At 37.8% G+C, this 18,587-nt stretch overlaps 2 long non-coding RNA genes across 7 annotated transcripts; one reads left to right on the top strand and one right to left on the bottom strand.

Moving 5' to 3' along the window:
- Window positions 1-300: 300 nt before the first annotated feature.
- Window positions 301-9,530, bottom strand: LOC106156574 (uncharacterized). 6 transcript variants are annotated; one of them, XR_015335522.1, is made up of 6 exons: window positions 8,976-9,530; window positions 7,888-8,015; window positions 6,663-7,624; window positions 4,212-5,244; window positions 1,329-4,062; window positions 301-1,053 (listed from the first exon to the last, which is right to left on the bottom strand). It is a non-coding gene; the product is annotated as an uncharacterized LOC106156574 (long non-coding RNA). The 6 variants fall into 6 exon arrangements; XR_015335523.1 differs by lacking the exons at window positions 301-1,053; window positions 1,329-4,062 and having other exon boundaries at window positions 4,101-5,244; window positions 7,907-8,015; window positions 8,976-9,519; XR_015335524.1 differs by lacking the exons at window positions 301-1,053; window positions 1,329-4,062 and having other exon boundaries at window positions 4,101-5,244; window positions 6,663-7,569; window positions 8,976-9,518.
- Window positions 9,531-15,849: 6,319 nt separating this feature from the next.
- LOC147760906 (uncharacterized) lies at window positions 15,850-18,166 on the top strand. The gene is made up of 2 exons (XR_015335443.1): window positions 15,850-16,184; window positions 17,041-18,166. It is a non-coding gene; the product is annotated as an uncharacterized LOC147760906 (long non-coding RNA).
- Window positions 18,167-18,587: the final 421 nt, after the last annotated feature.

The raw sequence follows: 18,587 nt of genomic DNA, 5'->3' as shown, positions 1-18,587 counted from the left end.
AGCCTTTTCAGCTTGTGACGAACAATGTTGTAGAATGTTCTAATGAAGAAGTAGCAACATTTCACAAATGGTTAAATCTTAATCAAAGTCGCCGTCATACTCCCTTTTCACCGGGTTAAGGAGGACGCATTTGGGCGTATTATCAAATGTCGAGTAAAATCACAGCATATTTAGGTACATACGAACCGAGCATCGGTGGAGCGTGGATTCCCAGTAAAACATGTAAACCACTTCTACTAGATTCTTATATGACTCAAATAAATTTGACAAGCCAAGTATAAACTGATTAGAACACTCGATCAGCCATAAAAGACCTTTAGACTGCTCCTTTCTTTAAATTTTTGGTTGTAAATTTAACCTACTTTCGTGACCTACTTTCCTGCCCCATTGACATACAGCTTAGAATGCCAGCAGAAAAATCCCTTCAAACATCATTTTCGGGTAAAATTAAACGATGCCTTTTGGTAATTCTCTTAGTTATACTACTTGAAACTATATGCTGGCATTTGGTTGGTTTTTGTGACAACAAATTGACTTTGTATGCATCTTTAAAGTAAAAATATAAGAAGAAGAGTCACCACGACTGCGAACGACCCAAAGCCACCTAAACATTTACACACTGTGTTCCATCTGACTTTACACTTCGTTTGGAAAACATTTGGGTTATCATCGTCCAACCATAATGGCAGGTCCGACATCAATTCATCGACGTGAGTGTCACCTCTTTGACATTTTCTTGACGACCCAGTTGACGGTACGTTGTCAACTCTTACTGTAGACGAACCATACACATTTGCGTCATTTGAAAACTTAGTCTTTGGAATCACAGGTGCCACTGTTGCTTTCGTCTTGGCACGCGATGGAGATCCTTGCAGTCCACCAATCAGCACAGCTGAGCCATCGTGGGGACTGTCGCCGTATCTGCGCTTAAGATGAGGATTAGAGACGCGTCCCCATTGGCCCTTTTTAGCGGCTCTTTTTTCGTCATCTTTTTGTTTTCTAGCGCATTGGCCGCCGCGTCGCCGATGGCGTCTGTCGTCGTCCCTGCCCATTCTGATGCAACCATAGAAATATAAAAAGCTATTTCTTTGGGTGCAACCAAATATTTTACTTTTGTATATGTCAGCGTTTTATTATTTTGCATTCCGACAAGAAAATTTATATACAAGGCTAGAATCAAAATATATTTACTACAGCCAAGTTCTGAGTACATTATTCAGCTGGATTCTGTTTTGCAGAGAAGCAACGCCGGCGTGAGAGCAGTCGTTGAACATTAATGCTAAAACACAACAATGAAGAAAAGGAAACACTATAAAATAGAGTCCTACCTTATGCAAACGTTCCAACTTTACCGCTGAATGTCTATGGTATTATTTAGCTGTACGTCAAAGATAAAACAACATTGTTCCACGTCTCTTCCAACCAAAAAGTAGAAAATCTTTGTGCATTTCTCATTTTAAACCCCCGTTTTTGGGACGTAAAACACAGTAAATTGGATTTATTCTGACACTCAACTATTGCCGTATATCAATGTAATAGTCGAACTACCACCAACATAACGTGTTGAACTATACGTGTAATGAACTAAACCTTGTATATTACTTTCTAACAAGACAGAAGTCCATACTCCGCGCCAATGTGTGAAGTTACGAGTACAGTATATTGTGGTTTGTGAAAAAAATCCTGGTGTTTGATTTACGCTTTTTCACTAAAACTGATTCTATTCAATTTCTCCCGACATTAGCTGTAAACTAATAGTAATAATGAAAGATAAATGCAAAAGTAAATAAGCGCTTTGGTACTGAGCTCGGGTAACATTGTTTTCAAAGTTGAGAATGTACATGTAGCATTATTTTTACAGTCACTGTTATTGGTTTTATTTTTCCAGGACTTAAGTATCGTTTTTCTAATGCCAATGCCACAACTTTATGTCAAAAACTGTGAAGTCTACCTATGAGCGAAGGCGTCTGTCCGTAAAATAGATTTCTAATCCCAGGACCCAACTATGCAGATCATGGCAAATTGGCAAAACAAAATAACCACAGGAAATATCACAAGGTCTATAGCAACCCCCACTTCATTCATAATTGCGTTTCTAGGAACCAAACATGCAACAACAAAGTTTTCAACAGGATAAATTATCTTTAATGCCGTTGACATTTTCAAGGGATTGTTACCAACTGCGTATGTACATATTTAGCCAGCCAACCAACATGTGCGACATTAACGGACTTCTTACATTGTTTAAATCGTATCTAAAATGTGAGTAAAATGGGGCGATTGTTTATACTGGCGGATGTTTGTTTTCACAAAAATCAGCAGTCCGTATGAGATGTTTTAATGATTAAAGCATTCAAAGTGTGGTCATGAACACCTGAAGACTGTGGTTTCTTAGTGTATCTCTAAAACTTGACGAAAGGAAAGGCTACTTTGGAAAAAATTGCTTGATATACGCAATAAAAAGGCGATCAAAATTAAAGAATAAAATCGTCTTAAAAACATAAATACTTTTAATAAAATTACGTAATCAGTAAAAAGGAGTTGTGTGTTCAACATTCCCTATGTCAATATCATTTTTGGTTTAATTAATGTTTTTGTTGGCAGATCATGTATTGAAACTATGTTGCTTATGATAAATAAATAAATAGAAAGTTGTTTTCTAGAAATGTACACCCTACCTCCTAACGTATTTTAAAAGAGTAAAAAAAAAGGCAGCAAAGCTGTCAAATATACAGACATATAATAGGAAAGGTCCACTTTTTTACATAATACAAAAAATAATAAATAAATAACAATCCTTTTTATTTAATCAACTAAAAAAATGTTGAGATGAAAATATCAATAGAACAAAAAATATCAATAGAACGATTTTGAATTTCTAATTTGCTCCATTCTAAGATTCTGAAGAAAGTGAAGGGTTAAATCTGACTAAATGCACTGATATGAATTTATATCCATTTATGACTTTTTTATTGCACAATACACCATAATAGTTTTACCATAATTTCATATAATCAACTAACAAAATTGTTAAGATGCAGAAAATTTCAAAAGAACACTTGGGTGTGTAATAAGTTCAATAATGAGACTGATAACGTGTCTAAGCACTGAATCTCAGGAGGAACCAACTGCATACAACATTTAAGAAAAAAAGCATAACTTCATCAAAACAAAACCGATCAAGATAATTTTCGAATTTGATCTGCACATTAGTACTATTAGTCAGTCCTGCAAGAGGTTTTTCCACCCGGTTTTTATGTTATTTCTATTACGAAGGATAGAATATGCTAAAAAAGAAAAAAATGGTCAAGATGATTTTCGAACTTAACTTGCATTTTATGAATATTCATCAGTTCTGTAAATTTGAAGACAAAAGATGAAACAATTTTCATTTATTCTTATAATAACCGTGGATAAAATATGCTTGAAAAGATGAGAAAATCGCATAACTTTAGGAAAAATGGTCCGATCAAGCTGATTTTCGAATTTGACCTGTATTTTATGAATATTCAACAGTGCTGTAAGTTTCAAGACAAACGGTCAAATAGTGCACGGCGACGACGGGGACAACGACGTCGATGACAGATGCAGATGACAGACGCAGGTGACAGCTATATGTACAGACACATCTGTGTCTGTGCATAAAAAAAACATTCTGAGATGTTTTCAAAAGAGTGGTATTGATAGTTGAACCATTCAAATACATTCTCGTCTAAAACATATATTATTCATTAAAATATCAACGACCCTGAATGATAATTAACATTCACAGTCCATCCTATTATGGCAAAAACCAATGGACAGCAAATACCCGGCATCTTTGCACCGCGCTCCACGTCGACTACTTCAACGCAGTGCGTTCCCATATCTCCTCTTTTTATTGCGTGTATGCGTCCGACTGAGTAAACCCCTCCAGCCACAAAATACCTTCCCCACATGGTGCACTCGTTGGTGCCGACAAAGCCCATCAAGGCAATGACATAGAAAAACAAATGGGATCTCGTGGATAAACAAACGGTGAAATCCAAAGGTCACTCGACCAACATTGAGATAGCTCTCCGGCTGAAGTGAGGAAAGAAACGCAATGTTCATTACTCAAAAATAAAGCTATTTATTTATTTGTTTTTACTTTTTGGGTTTTTTAGGCTTGGGTTACATTATCTAAAAAATTATATTCCTATTTTCCTCTCATTTTAAGGGAAATTACTCACGTTGACATCAATATCCTCACCGCAAATCTAATCCAAGGGTTAATGAAAAAATGTTTGCAGATGTGGAGTTAATATAAACCTCCATGAAAAAGGTATATGTTGCTGGTGGTACATGTATGGATAACCGTGTTTTTCTATTCCATCTTGTTTATTGTTTTGTTTCAAATTGCATTCTTATATCAAATATGCCTGTTTTCCACAAGAGGGTCCTCATTGAACACAGCACCATCCACTCTATCCGCTAATATGAAGTTTACATTTTTTGTTTTCACATTTTCGTTACTGTACACGTACATGCAGCATAATCCCGTCGCATTTTGTATCGGTGTGCGTGGTTAATGTAGAGTAAACCTCTCTGTCCTTTCATTTTTTAAAATCGAGTTTTAAGATCAGATCCATACAATTAATTGAATATCACCGTCAATTTGCGCCGCTACAATAAAAACAACAGCAGAAGTACCCCAACCACGGCCAGTGCGCCAACACCACCCAGAAATTTACAAATACAATTCACTGATATCCGGCAACATTTACGGCCACTTTTGTTTTGTTTTTCAGAGCTGTCCGACATAAGGGACACCTCAGAAATGTGACTTATCCCACGGTGAGTTTTTCGCCTCGTGGGAGTGTCTTGAGTCTCAATGTCAGAGCTGGACGTGGAGATTGTGCTGTTTTGGTGGGTGTACATCGATGGATTGGGGGCAGTCAATTTAACAAGTCCTCCGACGGTGTTGCTGGATTTATGGGAATGGTGTGAGTGGTGACCGTGCATGTCAAAGCGTCGTTTGAGGTGTTGGCTTTTCACGTGTCGCCATTCGCCTTTCTTGGCGTGACGCTTCTCTTTTTGTTTGGCACATTTTTGGTCTCGGCCTGCGCGACCTGACCTACTTCCTGACGACCTTGACCTTCGCCTCCCGCCACCGTCGTCATCTCTGCGACCCATTGGCACCCCAATATCCGCCTCTGAATACGAACAACACAACTGATGAATGGAGAAAGAATCCTTAAGCTATCAATCCGTAAGCAGGAACAACTGAAAACCAAATACACAAACCGCTTTAAGTTTCGATTCACTGTGATTGTTAATTTGATTTCATATTTCATGCAAAAATAGGATGATAATAAGTTAACAAAAATACACGAATATATATATAATAATACATAATAATGATTAAAATAAAACCCGTCCTTCAAAAAATATGCATAAACATTTTAAAATATACACGCATTTATTCTATTCTTCATAATATTTTTGCAGCAAAACAGAGAAGTATTGCAGCAAAGTAAACGTTTACTTCACTGGAATGAAATTATGCGTTTACCAAATAATTTCCATGCATTAAAAACCGACCTCAAACATTTGAACCACAGTTTGAGATAGGGATTGTCTAATTTGCAATTGCGTATGTGTTTCAAACAAAATAACCATAGAAAGAGGAAGAACAAAAACCGAAATTAGCCTTGAAACACTTTAAAACAGATATTTATCAGCCGAATTGCCTGCGGGATTTTTTCATCTACTTTTTAATTTCCTGAAAACCGCGCTATAGCACGGAGTTAACAATTTTCCAAAAAAAAAAAAAATTGTACTGTAAATTACCGTTTATGACTATTTTAGTCTTTGAAAACAGGCATTCGAATGATAAATCCCCCTTTTTGTTATGAGGTGGGGTTTTCATTTTGCATTTTTTTGTTAAGGAAAATTAAGTACAACATATATTCGCAGACTGGCATGGAGAAAAGGGAAACATGAATATTTGAGTTAAGTGAGAAGAGCCGAATAAGTACAGTAGACCGCAAATGAACGCAAAATAAAAGCCCCCGCTGGAGGGAAATCACTTTTGTGTGAATTAATGCCATAAAATGAAATAATGCACCGCATCTTGCATATGCATTTAACTTCTTGTGACTGCTAACACTGTAATTTCCGCAGTAACCCGATAATTCCTAGTAATTGCCCGATGTTTCGTGCAAGGTGAGATTCCTGTACTTCTAGAAAACAAATTTTTCCGAGCAGTAGGGGGAAATCTAGGTAATCAACATATGCTTCGTTGGCTGGGTCGGGACTCGGGCACCAGCAAAACAGCTGTGAGTTCATATGCATTTCTTTCGTTATTAAAACAAGTTTGGAGCATCTGTTCGCGTTTGCAGATTTCTAATATTCGGCCGTGCTTTAAGTGCAGTTCAAAAATAATATCTCCCCTTACGTTATTACAAAGTCTGCTCTTAGCCATTTGATTAAATATGAATTCTTTCAAAGAGCATACAATGGTAGACAAAGGTTCCATTTTTTATGTCATTAACTCCACCCAGATAAGAAAGAAAGATAAGGAATTAAAGAGAGGCAGAGCAAAAAAGAAAAAAAAGGAAGAGGAAGAGGCATAAGAAGAGAGAAAGAGCGAGAGAGAGAGAGATGGAGAAAGAGAGAGAAATCCAATAAACTTTACTAACCTTTCAATCGGCAATAAGTCACTCCAAGTAGCAGCGTGAATCGGAAACTCCCAATAATCTACTACTTTCTTGCCCTTCACTCAGCTGCGACTGCAAGATTCCAGCGAAGCCGAGCCTCGTATTTCATAGTAATAATCAGGTGTAGGACTCCTTAGCCAAATAAATACCATGAATAATGACCCAAGGGGTTGGTTTACTATGATATTTCCTGTAATGCACACTCCGAACATGCCCAGGTGGATGGCAAGTTTATTGATATTTACTGCAGTTCTGGCGGAGAGGCTAATGAGATTTCAAGCAGATGGCTGTTGGCGTTTTCTGAATATGCAGAATAAAAGGAAACAATATGTTGAGGCTATATGGCGTGCAGGGAAATTGCTCGACACAGCGTCGTGTGAGTGTGCTACAAGAGGCGCTGACGGCTAGAAACCTGGACGGAGTGACTCAACAGTTTACATTTCGAAGGATTTTCTTGTCTACGAAAACATTATCACTCAAATAAATTACAAGAGGCAGATGCGCGTCCGAATCGGGGATTTCAGTGAAGCGATGGCGTTTACGGAATGCAACACGCGTCTACGGCTTCACAAAATGGCTTCTTAAAACTCGAAACGTAAATAAAGTAGCCATCTCAGTCAGGGTGCTATCAATCTGTCTTCATATATCTAAAATATTATCCAGCACAGGCTCTTCCAGCGTCTACCAAGCGTTCCCCTCCACTTGTAGGCTCTGTGTCTTTGCGTTTCTCGAATTTCGACGTATCACGCTCACCCATGCGCGAGACTCAAACGGTGAAGTGTTAACACATTACCAACAGGCGCTGATGTTCGTCCTAGAGATAAACCTAGCACCTCTCCACAGTCCGTGACATACCGTTTAGCATCCATGCCATGGACCACCTGGGTCTCTTTAATAAACAATACGCAGGCACAGTTCAGTTTACACAGATGGTCTTAAGTGATCTTTGATCGTGGCAAGTGATATGAAAATAAACGAAGAAATTCATCGGTGATATTTTAATTCGTTTTTAACGGTGAGTGGGACTGAGGAAGAGACATTTCGTTAATTACCTTTCATGGATTGGAGCCAGGCATCTCTACATTAAGCAACAAAAGCGTGACCTTATTTTTCACAAATGCGTTTGCCATTTGGCAAAGTGAATGTCAAATTCTATTCCAGTTATGAAATAAATCAAAATTGAGATTATCAGAACACAGTTACTTACATATCTGGGTTACACTCACGTGAAAAAAGACTTCTGCCATATCTTCTAATACGAGCTTGGTGATCTGTAATCCAGTCCCTTTAGTTATTCAAATGTTCCTGCCCAAGTAATGGACACAGCCTTGTCATCTACAATAACACTTGTAACTTATTTTTAAAATACATATATTCATTCTGAAAGTATGAAATATTATGAAATGAGATAAATAGCGAAATAAATTAAATAGTCTATAGCAGTGACAAAACGAATCAAGAGAAGTAGAAAGGGGTAAAAAAAAACACGAGTTGCCGTTTGTTGTCGGTACACAAAATCTCACATCAAAAGAACTTTGTTCAAGCTTGAGTCAAGAGGAAGGCTCGTGAAATATCTCCTCTTCTTGAGTTTAATTGACAGCACTTGTTTTAATTAAAGTGGGAGGCATACCATCAAAGAAAAAACCACTTAAGAGGCAAAAGAACAGCCAAAGATGATCCTACTTGCTATCTGTTTAGTTTCTTATTCTGTAAGAGTGTACACGTGTCTGACTATGGGATACAATCCTTGGCATCTAATTTGCAATTTTTTATGATTTCCACAATTTCTTTAATTTAACAGGAGGTCTTAAACACCGAACCAGGGAATATTTTTTAGAATAAATTCTGCAGATATATGAAGACAGTTTGACAATTACATTATATATGTTTCTTGTTATATATTTCTCCTAAAGTGTTCACACAATAAATTACACCAACCAGATGTATTACAAATAATGCTATATGTAATTATTACTCTTTCCTTTTTTTGCCTTTGATATAAATAGACTAAAATGCGCCAGGGTTTAAATTCTCGCCTCTGGCAGTTCATATCAAACCATCCCTGTAAAATTGAACATGGCGTGAGGTTCATCAATAGTAACATTGCCTTTTTAATACGCACTGGAAGCAAATGTTTCAGTGAGCGTTCGGATATGCTTTTTTCCAAGGCTAAACACATTGCTTTCCAGTATGAGAAATCCAACCAGAATTGCTTCCACAGACTCCATTAATTTTCCACGCAACATTTTATGTACAAAGTGCTCTTTTCTTATCTCTCAACAGCAAAACACTCACCTTGAATGTATGTAAAATTGTGACAAATGACTCCAGCGGGCAATATGGAATATCCTACGCAAGATAACTATAGTCAGCGATTCTTTTAAGTGTTGTCAAGTCACATTCCCACACGTTACTTTATCCAACATTCACAATGTTGTTGCGACCAAGAAGAGAAATTTTGTCATTAAAAATGAAAATTGGTATACTGATAAATTTCACATCACGTAACGGACAAGAACCAATGCCTTACCTTTCGATACTATATTGACTCGAGATCTAAGAAACACAATATCTGCAACTATAATATACGTGTACTTTTTGCATGGCACCGTTCCCCTAATGATATCATACCATTGTTATATAAACATGCCCATGACTGATGAATTATAGCTATATTACACAGCGCTTATATTGTGGCAAAGGTTGGTTCATTATCAGCTAGGCACCAGTTTACTGCGGATGTTTCCGTGAACACCATAGCTCCGAAGACTACGGAAGTGGGCGTTTGAGTTGGTCAACTGTTATATTTAAGGACAGACATTGGCAAACACTATTATCATTTGTGTTAGCCGCTTAAAAATGAGATGTTTTCTTGGCAGTTGTAGCTACTTTACACACACAAAGAGGATGCGGCGGCAAAGCTGAACGTACTCAGTATACCCAAGTAGCAGAATACCTGCTCATGGATTCCAACTTAGTATGAACCTGACATAGGCCCGACCCAACAGTCTTACACCAGCAAACACAGGACACTATCATAACTTTACAAAAAAAAAAAAAAAAAAAAAAAAAAAAAAGAAAGGCTATTCTGTGTTTACTGGGACTACAGCGCTCTCACTGCCACTTGGAGTCAAACATAAATTACAAAACGTCACACATGTTTTGAGTACACAAAAGCAATATAAAATTCGAATATATGCACATTGATTATCGTGTGAATGAAATCAAGATGAAATGAGCACGGTGCATCTGAAACCGTGTTTACATAATGGTAAGGACGACTCATCTCTATACGACTCGGGTCTACGGCGGGTCTGATGAAGGCACGTACACCGTAGGCAGGATATGTGACCTCCCTGTCCTCCAAGAATCACCGAGGTTAGCTGTGTACCATACTCGGTGGTGGTAGGCGGGGGAGCGGAGGGATTGCATTAGCTGCCTACGGTGTGCTTAACTCAATAATACGGCCCCCGTAGAGATAGATCGTGCATTCAGAAAAGCGTCGACCCACCTCTGATATGTGCGTCCGAATAGTGGTACTAGTATTTTACCTACAGAGTAATTTTTAAGCAATCTGAGCTTTATTAATCCGGAAATCAAATGAATAATACACCATACTAGATGATGAATGGATACCTACCGCATATCAAAATCTAATTTTCGCCGAGTTTCCTGCATTTTCTTGTCAGACTTTTAAATGGACAACGGTTAATTGTGATATGCGATTTTAATGCATTATTTGCTATTTTCAATAAACAAAGGTGATACTAAAATATCACACCATTGAAATTGTTTGAAATGCCCACACTTACTTATAATAAAAATGACACCCACGAGATTTGGAGTAATTTGTCTTAAACGTTACCTATATGTGCCCAGGTGTGCCTTTATTGCTTACTGAGCTACCCGACACACATCTCATGTCTGAAAGAACCTTAATGTGCGTGTTTGAGAACCCTTAATCGTTTTATAACGGATACGGTAGCATGTAAAACAGCGTCTGTTATCTTTTTTAAATTAATGGTAAAATACATGCTAAACTACCTGACTAGTGTGGACAGTGGCGTTCGCTTGGTAACGATGTGTTAGGTGAGACACTCTCGTGACACCTTGCATTGCGTTAGATAGGTACATCCATGGAGTGAAGACGTGTTTTGTGGCGCTTTATCTGTAATTATTCTCGAATGCCGTTATGTACAAACATGAAATGAGGCTGCTGGGGAAAATAAACGTTTATGAAATCCGATGCAAATATTTTATTTCTGTATGGTACCTGCCACGTTTAAGGAGACAAAGTATTATGTATAATATATACATAAAATATACTGCAGGCTACATGTAACAAAGATTGACACCCTTTGTAACAGAGAATTGATAGTATGCACACTTATCTATAGGAACTAATGTGAGTGACGTCACGCGAGACAAAAAAAAAAAAAAAGAAAAAGAAAAAAAAAAAAAAAGCATCAGCTCGCCTGCAGTGGTTCTTTTAAAGATAGTGGTGAAACTCTATGCGTAGGGAATTTTGTCCTAGATATAGAAATACATAAGTGGCAAACACAACGCATTGGAAACCGGGCAATAGCCGTGAATTAATTCCGTTCTATTGGATGGTACACATAAGAGATAAGACCTGTCAATTAGCATTCTTGAGAATCAGTTTAGGAAAAATTATCAGATGACGATCAAATGGCTGATATCGCCGTAGCTGCTAAAAACGGGTATGTATTGGTTTCTTTTATAAAAAGGTGACGCTATTAATGAAAACTGCTTATTATCCAGTCTGTTAATCACAAACCATACATGACCAAAGTGCTGTATACAATACTTTGCAAAGAAATGGGCGTTTTTTTAGTAACTTGGACCTACATGTTCCAAAATCAGCAGTTCAATTTGCTGCTATGTCCGCACAAAACCGCCTTATGCTGTTCAGCAATTAATAGGAATGTACAGCATTCACGGTAGGCTGCGCTAGAAATACGAGCTATACTCTCTCCTAGTACAATTATAGAACAATACATCCACTGCGTAACAGGTGTCAAGCAATATACTGCTACAGTACTTTCACGTTGATAGTGTTACGCACCTGGAACAGTGCAGTTAGTATATTTAGTGCATCTAAAGAAGAATGATGTACCGCTTTGATGAACACTTATGGAAAATAACACAAAGCACATGTGCAAATACAAACGTTCACACACACGCACACACACAAGTATGAAACACACACGTGTCCACGCACTCACATGATAAAACACACACGTGTCCACGCACTCACATGATAAAACACACACGTGTCCACGCACTCACATGATAAAACACACACGTGTCCACGCACTCACATGATAAAACACACGTGTCCACGCACTCACATGATAAAACACACTCACTAAACGCAACACAAGTTATTCAAAGTAAGTACCGCGAATCCCAGTACACAGCTTATTTCTATATAAACACGTTTCAGCATGTTATTTCAGATATTTATTTAAATCATTAATATAATCATTATACTATTTATATTAAGAGAGCCTGGCTGTCTTTTATAAACCACCTGGAGTTTTTAATCGTGGACTCGTTTTGATGTTTTATCAATTCGATAATTTTGTTTTCTAGATTAATTCCATTGCATACATGATATATTCTATTCTATTCCGACGGTTAGTAAAGACTTTAGATTGAATTCACAGGAAGAATGAACTGAAACTTGAGAGCTTCGGCAAAAATTCCGCAAAGTCGGGATACTGCCTGTTAATAATAAGAAAAGTACGAAAAATATCTTCGTTTACAGAGGTATTTGTTTCTTACACGTGTTATGTAACATTAAGTGCGTTATGCCACACACTGACCTGCGCTGATTGTAATACTGTCATTTTAATTGAAATGTGTGATTGTTTATTGTAAATACGCTATGATAGTTTGAGAGAATATATGCGTTTTTAATACCCGAGAATATTGAAAATAAATAAATAAAAAACAGAGACACGCTCCCTGAAACTGTCATCTTTTCTTAAGCAAACAGACACTTAGGAAATTGAAGATTAATCACCTTGTTTCCTTTGATCGGAAAGAGAACACATGTTTCCGATCCTGACGCTACCCGTAATTTACGAGCAACCGTTTCCCAGGAATACTCCCTGACGGTCAAAAGGTTGCAATTAGTAAGTGAGCATACTAACACTTGCCGCTTAACAACGTGCATTTTTTTCTTTCAAGCTGGTAATTTAGGTGCTGGAGTTGGAAGAAAGACATCCTGCAGTGCTGTGGTGAGATATGTCTTATTTGTGTCTTTGTTAGTATTTTGTACCTCCTTATTGCGTTTATTTTTATTATAATTGTGTCTTTCTGTTTATCTTTTTTCTTTTTGCAATACATTACTTTGATACACACATGCACAGTCATGTAATATTGAGCACAGAAATGAAAGCAGACAGTCTAACACCCCATTTCCATAGATTAGATCGACCTACTTTAGATCGACCTAACTCCCTGGGGGTTCACGCTAAATAGCTGTCAGCCGGGCGGACACGAAAGTTAATTACCCCTTATAGCTTGTAGTAGGCGGGGACGGACACTTAAGGGGGATTATCTGACAGTAATCTAGTGAGACTCCCCGCGGTGATAGATCGATCTAAAGTTGTGGGAATAGACCCTTACACACTGACTTATTTTAGATAGATGGGAATACATTTTTCGCGTAAGCATATGCATGCCCATATACATTATACGTCACTTATTTTGTATCATCATTTATGAACTACGAATATGAGTAGCTACATATAATAACTTTATTGTAAGATATCGGTCACATTTGGAAACCATCGAAACTTAATAAGTTGTTTTTCCACAAGGAAAATTACATTTACTATCATGGCATGGCCCCATATTAAAGTGTTTTTAAAAAGACTGTACATTGCACGCCTTGTAGTTACACGTATTCTCTCACTCCATGATCTTTCATTCCAGTTCAGACGTAAAGACTTCTTACAGCCCAATGAAGGATTACAACAGGACAACCAAAGGAAACCTACAAAGCCTACATATATATAGGAGTACTCATTTCACTTCATAAGTTAAAATTAAAATTAAATACAATGGCTTATTAGAGCCAAATGAAGGATAACGACAAGCCAAGGACGAGGCGGGATAGGACAAAGACGGAGAGACTAGAGAGAATTGAGAGAGAAAAGAGACGGGCTGCTGAAAAAGGCAACTGGAAACATGTCCAGAGTCAAATCCTGAGGCGTCGCTTTGAGGAAAAACTTCACCTTCGCTCTGCGTCCACACTAAGTCTGTACGTCCCTGGTGCGCTATCTTTAACTAAGTCACTGAAAAGTCCCACAATGCTGGGATCCAAGTCAGTTCTCAACGGTGGGGGATCTATCACTCGTAGCATGTTAGATATACCTACAATCACCCTGTCAAAGGACAAAGGAAGCAGCGTGTCACAACTGTCAGTCAATTTAGAGCCAGACACGTGCACAGTATCGGGGTTATCTGACACGTCGTCTTCAGACAGCCCTGACGACCAAAGACAGGAGAAATGTAAAGCACCGTTGACGTGCAACGCGTGTTTTAAAATACTTGGTTGTATTGGAGGGCTTTCGGTCGTAGGGATTTTATTCCTGATGTTTTTGTACTGGAGGGATATTTTGTGACGCATACCAAGTTAATCTTGTGTGGAATTTAATTCAGTCTACTCGTAGATGAAAGTGAATGCAATGTATAGTTGGTTGTAGAAATGATTAATATGAAATTGTTGAATATCTACTGAACGTACAGTTTATCGCGCGGTTATACGTAGTTCGCAGTATATCATACTTAAAAAAAAAAAAAAAACAGCTCTGTGGAACATGTAACCGAACGTGCGAAATACCTATCTGGATATTGCTAGCAGTAGCTCGTGTTAATGTGTGTGTACGAAAAAACGTGAACTTGGCACCTGAATAAATTCCACGTTGGAGCACCATTAAAGGATTCCATCAGCGATCAAATGCACCAAGAGCCAAACTCAGACATGGCAATACAATGATAGTATTGCGTATATGGATACGTAGAGTCAGATCTCAGGGAGGCCAAAATTGTATTTAAAAAACGAAGAAACTCGGTAAAGGAGAAATGCCAATAAAGACAAGAGGATATCTAGAAACATTGTAATGTTGCCGATAAGCGGGTGGCATTTACTGCCCTCAAAGAGACAAAATGATAAATGAAACATGTCAGTTCAACAGTGCAACACGTCGATAATGCAGCAACAGGCTTTATTAACATAACTTCTCAGATAGGAGTCCAAGTTACGCGTACCTACGGAACATCGATTGGCAACCTATACATTATTGCCGAAAGTGGAGATAAAGGTAGTATTTTTTGTATAATAATAAAGTAAAATATGCTATTTATTACCATGAATATGTCATAGCTACTACAGTGGTGCTACCTTAGTCGAAAAAAATTTGAATCATGAAGAAAGGCTCATAAGAGTCAAGAATAACGGTAAATATCCTTCAGATCACATTGGAGTGTTAAGTTTTCAAACAGTTCTAATATACATGGTGAACGTTTTCATCAGTTATACGGTTTACAAAATTAGTTTTTGTCTCAATCAGTCTTTATAACCGCAAACGCACCCTAGTTACCCTTCTGTATGCTAGAAAACCAAGTTATAACCTCACTTTATGGAAAATAGGTTTAACGCCGGTTGATATTGGGTGTTATGAGTTGGAATTCGTGGACATTGTGTCAGATGCGTTCAGCAGTATAGGGGGCAGCACTGAGGTATGAACGAACGCAGTGCCTTTTACACCGTGTATCTGTAAACGCGTAAAATAAAAATTAATGTTATATCATTCTATAATATTTGGCAGTATGATTTTTAGTTTCACCCTGTTCAGGCATAAAACCATATGACAATTTGTAGCCTGCATCATTGACTCGTAAAACGAAATCCAAGTACAACTTGCTAAAAAACTTTGCGTTGAAATATCCATATATATAAAGTTACGTATGTGGGAAAAATGCCTAACATTTCCTGTTCAACTTTACAGGCCGAAAGGTGAGGATAACACAGAGATACGTCCTGCTAATAAACACTTTATAGATTCTCTATACATAGTTCGTATAGCACAATCAAAATAAATATAAACCGGTTTACTTTACATCGTAAAAAACCATCAACCCTTTGGCCTTTTAAATAAACTACACTCAGGCTGTGTTTTCAGTAAATTGGTCAAACAATTTATTTACCAGCGGGCGGCGGTGTGGAGCGGGTACCTGTTAGGTGATCTATCATAAAGCCGCAGTGGAAGACAACGGTTCTGAAGTGTTCTTACACACACCCACTGGGAGCAGTGTATTTATATATGCCAAAGGTCAGCGGGCGGTAATTACCAAGTGGTTTCACTGCCACTTGCTCCTGGGATATAGGTACATGGGTGCTGCGTTCTATCTATTAGCCTGATTAAATAAACAAGTACAACAAACTGTTGGACATACGGGCGATTGTAGGTAGGTAAAGTATTCTTGTTATTAATGAGTTCATTGTAATTTCCATTAATGTTGCATTAGCTGTCATTTTTGACGTTAAATCTCTCTCCCTCTTTCTCTCCCTCTCTCTCTCTTCCTCTCTCTCTCTCTGTCTCTCTCTTTCTCTTTTCTTACATCCTGTTTTACTAATACATCATTTAGCTTCAATGCTATTAAAAAACCATAACGCTTTTGGAAAAAAAACATTGTAACACCAGAAATGTGCATGTGATCGCTTGCATGCTTTTTGCTATATTGCTTTATTTGTTATATATTACAAAAAGTACCGGAAACGTACATCTATACGTAACATGAATAGCAATACGTGTATTTTTGCAGATAAATTAATTGCAAGTGCACGGACTGGCATGTTCATGTAGTTTCTGGCGGTGTGAGTGATGGGATTATATTGTGGTTCATATATGTACCATTTCTCAAGGTTGAATCATTTCTGGAACGCTCATTACTGTGGTAGACTAAGTGTAAGTAGTCGAGGGATACTGTAATCTTTGTATGTTGCTTTATATTACCAGAAAATACATATACTTAACACAATTAGCTTGCAGATGGCATAATGAGGTATATTTAGCTTATATGCCCAAATACATTGCCTATGCACTTACTAGTGCACATGGTCTGAATACCTAATGTTTGACGAGGGTCTAAATACGTACATGTCAATCAAACAATGCATGTATGGATGCGTTTACTTTAGTCCAAATCCATGAAAACCCGCCTCGCACCCTAGAAATTGGTAACAAGAAATATACTAGGTATTTTTTATTTACATAGTAAGAAAGGTGTATATAAGGTAGATACATGCAATATTTTCTTTCAGAACACAAAGAGAACAACCTTGAAGATGACATTTAGCTCCTTGTGTCGGTTCGATGACAAGAGTAAACGCGTTTGTGTCTAAAGGATAACATCTCTTATACTAGTTTGATGTTAACGCCTAGCACGATGGCATCTTACACTGACTGAACGCCCGTTATGATACAAGGTAACTCGGGGAGCATTCTGATCTCACAACGTCGATTAATGCATATGGAATGCGTTTGTTGTTCGTCATGTCCACGGGTTCGGATAAAGTCAGGATATCGAATGACCTAGGACTCGGAATTGCAACATATATATGGAATAAAATAATTATCAATAAAAAACTGAACTCATTGCCTGGTCAAGGAGGTGTTTGTCCAAATGAGGGGTGACGCGAGAGGCAAATTAAAGCGAGACAAAGGAGACAAGGGGAAAAAGAAGAACGCCCATAAAAACGATTGGAGGCAAAAACATGTCCCGAAACGTCGAAACGAAGAGACGTTTGTCGCCGGTGCTCCGCCAAAAAACACCGTCTCCTCCAACGACAGTCCGTCAACGAACCGGAAGGAACCAGAGGAGGCGAACAACGAGGTGGAGTCGTCGGTGGATACAGGGCCAGACTCTTGTACCGTGTCAGGGGTGACCTATATAAGCACTGACAGTGATTTCGAATCCGAGAACCGTTCCAGATGTAAATGTCCAATAACATGTAACTGCTGCTGCAAACTTCTGGGTTGCCTTGGTGGCTTAACTGTGATAGGGATACTGTTTATCACGTTTTTGGTTTTCCACGGTTTCCTGTAGTAAACTGGACGGCAAAACATTTAGCAAAAGGTGTGAGATTTTGAAACAGGTTCCTTGTGGTGAGCGTATACCTTCAAAAGGTGGTTTCCAGCATTCCTTCTGCTGCATGAGGCAAAGTTTGGAATATTTATATATTGATAGGAATGTAGATGAGATCGAACCTGTGTGGATCATTATCTGTATATATTATTTTAAAAACATTTTCGTCATAGGTGATAAGTACCGTCAGAACCATTTACATAGGGATATTAAGCCATTACATGGGAAAAGATGTATATTATGATTTGTTCTGGATAACTATTGATATTTTTGTTCAAATACGCAATAAACAGATATCCATACTATTCAGGTTTATTATTTACTTGCATTGCAATTGATTGTATAAAGGAATGCGTGTATTTTGTCACTGCCACATTCATGATTTCCTTGTTGTCAGTTAATATTATCAAAAAAGAATAATAATAAGGTAAAAGAGAATACTCAAAATAACAATAATGTTCTATGTTGTATGCTGTCTCAAATGATGCGTTCTAACATCAGTTTTAGACAAAATTTAACTTGTTTTGAATAAGTGACTTTTGAAAAATATAGGCAAATTGAGTCTACTGCGACCTAAATAGATCGACTGCGCGAATTGCATGCGACTTCGTCAAGCAGTATAGGCCATGGCGAAGGTATGTAAGCCAAAAGCCTTTGCGCTTTTATATGTTCATCATTTATTTATTCTCTGGTAATTAGACTCAATTTGTTAAAATCCAAAGT

Source organism: Lingula anatina, chromosome 7 (assembly GCF_051362555.1).
Source record: "Lingula anatina isolate TDL-2025a chromosome 7, LinAna3.0, whole genome shotgun sequence".
NCBI lineage: Eukaryota > Metazoa > Brachiopoda > Lingulata > Lingulida > Lingulidae > Lingula > Lingula anatina.
This window is presented reverse-complemented; position numbering and strand designations above follow the sequence as displayed.